The sequence below is a fragment of the Vulpes vulpes genome, unplaced genomic scaffold (genome assembly GCF_048418805.1).
Source record: "Vulpes vulpes isolate BD-2025 unplaced genomic scaffold, VulVul3 Bu000000692, whole genome shotgun sequence".
Classification (NCBI taxonomy): Eukaryota; Metazoa; Chordata; class Mammalia; order Carnivora; family Canidae; genus Vulpes; species Vulpes vulpes.
Window position 1 is genome coordinate 239601 of NW_027325675.1, and position 6811 is coordinate 246411.

A 6811-nucleotide genomic window follows, 5' to 3' on the forward strand; every position below is an offset into this window, starting at 1 on the left:
ACCGTACCCTAACCCTAACCCTAACCATAACCCTATCCCGTAACCTAACCCTAAACCTAACCCGTACCTTAACCCTAACCCTAAAACTAATCCTAACCCGAACCGTAACGCTAACACTAACCCTAACCAGTACCCTAACCCTAACCCTAACCCGTATCCAAACCGTAACCCTAACCCTAACCCTAATCCTAACCAGTACCCTAACCCTAAACCTAACCCGTACCCTAACCCAAACCCTACCCCTAACCTGTACCCTAAACCTAACCCTAACCCTAACCGAACAGTAACACGTAACCTAACCTTAACCCTAAACCGTAACCTAACTCTAACCCTAACCCTAACCCGAGACTGTACCCTAACCCACCCTAAAACTAAACCTAACCCGTACACTTACTCTAACCATAACCCTAACCCGTACCCTAACCCTAAACCTACACCTAACCGTAACCCTAAACCTAACCCGTACCCTCACCCTAACCCTAAGCCGTACCCTAACCCTAACCCATACCCTAACCCTAAACCTAACCCTAACCCTAACCCGAACCCTACCCCTAACCCGTACCCTAACCCTAACCCATACCCTAACACGTACCCTTAACCGTACCAAGCCCTAACCCTAACCCGTAACCTAACCCTAACCCTACCACTAACCTGTACCCTAAAACTAACCGTAACCCTAATCCTATCACGTAACCTAACCCTAACCCTAACCCGTACCCAAACCCTAACACTAACCCTAACCAGTACCCTAACCCTAACCCTATCCCGTATCCAAACCCGAACCCTAACCCTAAACCTAACCCTAACTTGTACCCTAACCCTAACACTAAGCCTAACCCTAACCAGAACCCTAACCCTAACCATAACCGTAATCCTAACCAGTACCCTAATCCTAACCCTAACCGTAACCCGTACCCTAACCCTAACCCTAACCAGTACCCTAATCCTAACCCTAACCCGTACAGTAACACGTAACCTAACCCTAACCCTAAACCATAACCTAAACCTAACCTGAACCCTAACCCTAGACTGTACCGTAACCCGTACCCTAACCCTTAACCTAACCCATAACCTTACCTTAACCCTAACCCTAACCTTAACCCTAACCCGTACCCTAAAACTAACCCTAACCCTAACCCTAACCCTAACCCCTACCCACAACCTAACCCTAAACCTCACCAGTATCCTAACCATAACCCTAAACTTAACCCGTACCCTAACCCTAACCGACAACCGTACCCTAACCCTAACCCTAACCCATACCCTAAGCCTACACTAACCCTAACCCTAACCCTAACCCTAACCCTTAATCTCACCCTAACCCGTACCCTAAACCTAACCCTAAACAGTACCCTAACACTAAACCTACCCTTAACCCTAACCCGTACCGTAAACCTATCCCTAACCCTAACCCGTACTCTTACCTTAAACCTAACCCTAACACGTACCCTAATACCTACACTAAACCGTACCCTAACCCTAAACCTAACCTGTACCCTAACCCGTACCATAACCCGTAACCTTAACCTAAACCTAACTCTAAACCTAACCGTAAACCGTACCCTAAATCTAACCCTAAACCTAAGCCTAACCCTAACCAGAACCCTAACCCTAAACCTAACCCTAATCCTATCCCATACCCTAACCCTAATCCTAACCCATAACCTAACCCTAACCCGTACCCTAACCCATTCCCTAACCCGTACCCAGCCTTAACCCAAACTGTACCCTAAACCAAACCCTAACCCTAGTCCTAACCAGTACCCTAACCCTAACCATAACCCTAACCCGTACCCTAATCCTCACCCTAACCCTAACCCGTACCCTAACCCTAACCCTAACCCATACCCTAACATTAACCCTAACCCTACCCAGTTCCCTAACCCTAACCATAACCCGTACCGTAAACTGTACCCTAACCCTAACCCATACCCTATCCTGATCCCTAACACTAACATGTACCCTAAACTTAACCCAAACCCGAACCCTACACATAACCCTAACCCTAACCCTAACCAGTTCCCAAACCATAACCTAACCCTAAACATAACCCGTCCCCTAAACCTAACCCTAACCTGTACCCTTACCCTAACCCTAACCCTAACCCGTACCCAACCCAAACCTAACCCGTACCCAAAGCCGTACACTAACCCTAACCCTAACCCTAACCCTAAACCTAACCTTAACCCTAACCAGACCCTAAACCTAACACTAACCCTAACCCTAAACCCTACTCTAACCCTAACCCTAAACCTAACCAGTACCCTAACCCTAACCCTAACCCTAACCTGTACCCTAACCCTAAACCATACCCTAACCCTAAAGCTAACCCTAATCCTAAACCTAACCCTAACCCTAACCCTAACCCTAACCCTAACCCTAACCATAACCCTAACCCTAACCCTTACCCTAACCCGTACCCTAACCCTAAACGTAACCCTACCTAGTACCCTAACCCTAACCGTTACTCTAACCCGTAAAGTAACCCTAACCCTAAACCTAACCCTAACCTGTATCCTAACCCTAACCTTAACCCTAAACCTAAAACTAACCTGTACCCTAACACTAACCCTAACCCTAACGAGTACCCTAACCCTAACCCTAAACCTAACCCGTACCCTACAACTGACCCTAACCCTAACCAGTACCCTAACCCTAATCCATACCGGACCGTAACCTGTACCCTAACCCTAACCCTAACCCGTAACCTCAATCTAACCCTAACCCTAACCTGTACCATAACCCGTACCCTAAACCTAACTCTAAGCCGTAACCTAACCCTAAACCTAACCCTAATCCATACCCTAACCCGAACCCTAACCAGTACCCTACCCCTAACCCATTCCCTATTCCCTACCCTAACCCTAACCCGTAACCTAACCATAACCCTTATTCTAACCCTAACCCGTACCCTAACGGAAACCCTAACCAGTACCCTATCCCTAACCTTAACCCTAACCCGTTCCCTAAACCTAACCCTAACCCTAACCCGTAACATTACCCTAACCCTAACCCTAACCTGTACCCTAACACTACTCATATCCCGTACACTAACCTAACGCTAACCCTAACCCTATCGCTATCCCGTACCATAACTCTAAACCTAACACTAAACGTAACTCGTACCCTAACGCGTACCCTAAGAGTAACCATTACACGTACCCTAACCCTAGCCATAACCATAACCCTAAACCTTACTTAACCATAACCCGTACCCTAAAACTAACCCTAACCCTAAACCCTACTCTAACCCTAAACCTAACCCTAACCAGTACCCTAACCCTAACCCTATCCCGTACCCTAACCCTAACCCTGTCCCGTACTCTTACCCTAACTTTAACCCTAACCCGTACCCTACCCTAACCCTAACCCATACCGTAAGCCGTACACTAACCCTAACCCTAAACCATACCCTAACCAGTACCCTAAACCTAACCCTAATCCTAACCCTAAACCTAACACGAACACTAACCCTAACCCTCACCCAAACCAGTTCCCTAACCCTAACCCTAACCCTAACCCGTAACCCAACCCTAACCCTTACCATAATCCTAACCCGTACACTAACCCGTACCCTAACCCTAACCAGTACCCTAACCGTAAACCGTACCCTAACCCGTACCCTAACCCTAACCAGTACCCTAGACCTAAACCAAACCCTAACCCGTACCCTAACCCTAACCCTAACCCTAAACCGTACTCTAACCCATACCCTAACCATAACCCTAACCCATATACTAACGCTAACCCTAACCCTAACACTAACCCTTACCTTAACCCTAACCCGTACCCTAACCTTACCGTAACCCTAACCCAACCCCTACCCTAACCCTAACCAGTACCCTAACCCTAAACCTAAACCTAACCCGTAACCTAAACCTAACCCTACTGCGTACCTGAACCCTAACGCAAAACCAAACCAGTACCCTAACCCGAACCCTAAACCTAACCCGTACTCTAACACTAACCCTACCCTAACCAGTACCCTAACCCTAACACTAACTCGTAAACTATCCCTAACCCTACCTGTACACTATACCTAAACCTATTCCTAACGCTATTGCTAACCTGTACCATAACCCTAACCCTAACACTACCCCTAACCCGTACCCTAAACCTAACTCTAACCCTAATCCTAACTCGTACCTTAACCCTAAAACCATTCCTAACCCTAAACTGTTACCTAACGCTAACCCTCACCCTAACCCTAACTAGTACCAGCGCCCTCATCCTAGCCCTAATCCTCACCCGTACCCTAAATTTAACCCTAAACCTAATCCGTACCTAAGCCTAACCCAAACCCTATCCAGTACCCTAAACCTAATTCTAACCCGTACCGTAACCCGTAACCTAACCCTAACCCTAACACGTAACCTAACCCTAAACCTAACCCTCACCAGTACTGTAACCCGTACCCTAACCCTAACCCTCACCCTCACCCGAACCCTAACCCTAACCCTAACCCGAACCCGTAACCTAACCCTAAACCTAACGAATACCCTTACCCTAACCCTTAACAAAACCAGTACCCTAACCCTAACCTGTACCCTAACCCTAAACCTAACCAGTACCCTAACCCTAACCCTAATCCTAACCCTAACTTGTACCTTAACGCTAACCCTAACCCTAATCCTAACCCTAACTTGTACCCTAACGCTAACCCTAACCCTAACCCTAACTAGTACCATAACCCTCAACCTAACCCTAATCTGATCCCGTACCCTAACCTTAACCCTAACCCTAATCCGCACCTAACCCTAACCCAAACCCTAACCAGTACCCTAAACTAAACCTAACCCGTACCGTAACCCGTACCCTAACCCTAAGCCTAACCCGTAACCTAACCCTAACCCTAACCCTTACCAGTACCGTAACCTGTCCCCTAACCCTAACCCTCATCCTCACCCGTACCCTCACCCTAACCCTAACCTGTACCCTAACTCGTACCCTAAAACCTAACCCGTACCCTAACCCTAAACCGTAACCTAACCCAGTCCCTAACACTAACCCTAACTCTCACCCTCACCCGTCACCTAACCCTAACCCTAACCTTAACCCGAACCCTAACCCTAACCCTAACCCTTACCCTAACCTGTACCCTAATCCGTACCCAGCCCTAACCCTCACCCGTAAACTAACCCTAACCCTAACCACACCGCTAACCCGTATACTCACCCTAACCCTAACCCGTACCCTAACCCGTACCCTTACCCTAACCCTAACCCTAACTTGTACACTAACCCGAACCCTACCCGTACACTAAACCTAAACCTATTCCTAAACCTATTGCTAACCAGTACCATAATCCTAACCCTAACACTAACCCTAAACCTTACCCTAACCCTAAATCTAACCCTAATCCTAACTCGTACCCTAACCCTAAAACCATTCCTAACCCTTGCCTGTACCCTAAGGCTAACCCTAACCCTAACCCTAACTAGTACCATAACCCTCATCCTAACCCTAATCCTAACCCGTACCCTAACCTTAACCCTAACCCTAATCCGTACCTAACCCTAACCCAAACCCTAACCAGTACCCTAAACCTAACCCTAACCCGTACTGTAACCCGCACCCTAACCCTAACCCAAACCCGTAACCTAACCCTAAATCTAACCCTATCCAGTACCGTAACCCGTACCCTAACCCTAATCCTCACCCTCACCCGAACCCTAACCCTAACCATAACCCGTACCCTAACCCGTACCCTAACCCGTACCCTAACCCTACCCCTAACCCGAACACGTAACCTAACGCTAAACCTAACGCAAACCCTTACCCTACCCTCAACCAAACCAGTACCCTAAACTTAACCGTAAGCCTTACCCGTACCCTAACCCTAAACCTAACCAGTACCCTAACCCTAATCCTAACCCTAACTTGTACCCTAATGCTAACCCTAACCCTAACCCTAACTAGTACCATAACCCTCATCCTATCCCTACTCCTAACCCGTACCCTAACCTTAACCCTAACCCTTTTCCGCACCTAACCCTAACCCAAAACCTTACCAGTACCCTAAACCTAACCCTAACCCGTACCGTAACCCATACCCTAACCCTAACCCGTAACCTAACCCTATCCCTAACCCTAACCAGTACCGTACCTGTACCCTAACCCTAACCCTCAGCCTCACCCATACACTAACCCTAACCCTAACCCTAACCCTAACCCTAACTCGTACCCTAAACCTAACCCGTACCCTAACCCTAAACCGTACCCTAACCTGTATCATAACACTAACCCTAATTCTCACCCTCACCCGTCCCCTAACCCTAACCCTAACCTTAACCCATACCCTAACCCTAACACTAAACCTAACACGTACCATAACCCTAACCCGAACCCTAACCCATACCCTAACGCATACCCAGCCCTAACCCTAACCGTAACCTAACCCTAACCCTAACCCTATCCCTACCCCCAACGCGTACACTCACCCTAACCCTAACCCGTACCCTAACCCTAACCCGTACCCTAAAGCTAACCCTTACTCTAACCCTAACCCGTACCCTAACCCTAACCCTAACCTTAACCCTAACCCGTACACTAATCCTAACCCTAAACCTAACCCTAACCCTAACCCTAACCCTAACCCTAACTCTAACCCTAACCCTAACCCCTAACCCTAACTCTAAACCTAACCCTAACCCCTAACCCTAACCCTAACCCTAACCCTAAGCAGTCCCGTAGCCCGTACCCTAAACCTAACCCTAAACCGTAACCTAACCCTAACCCTAACCCTAAGCAGTCCCGTAGCCCGTACCCTAAACCTAACCCTAAACCATAACCTAACCCTAATACGTACGCT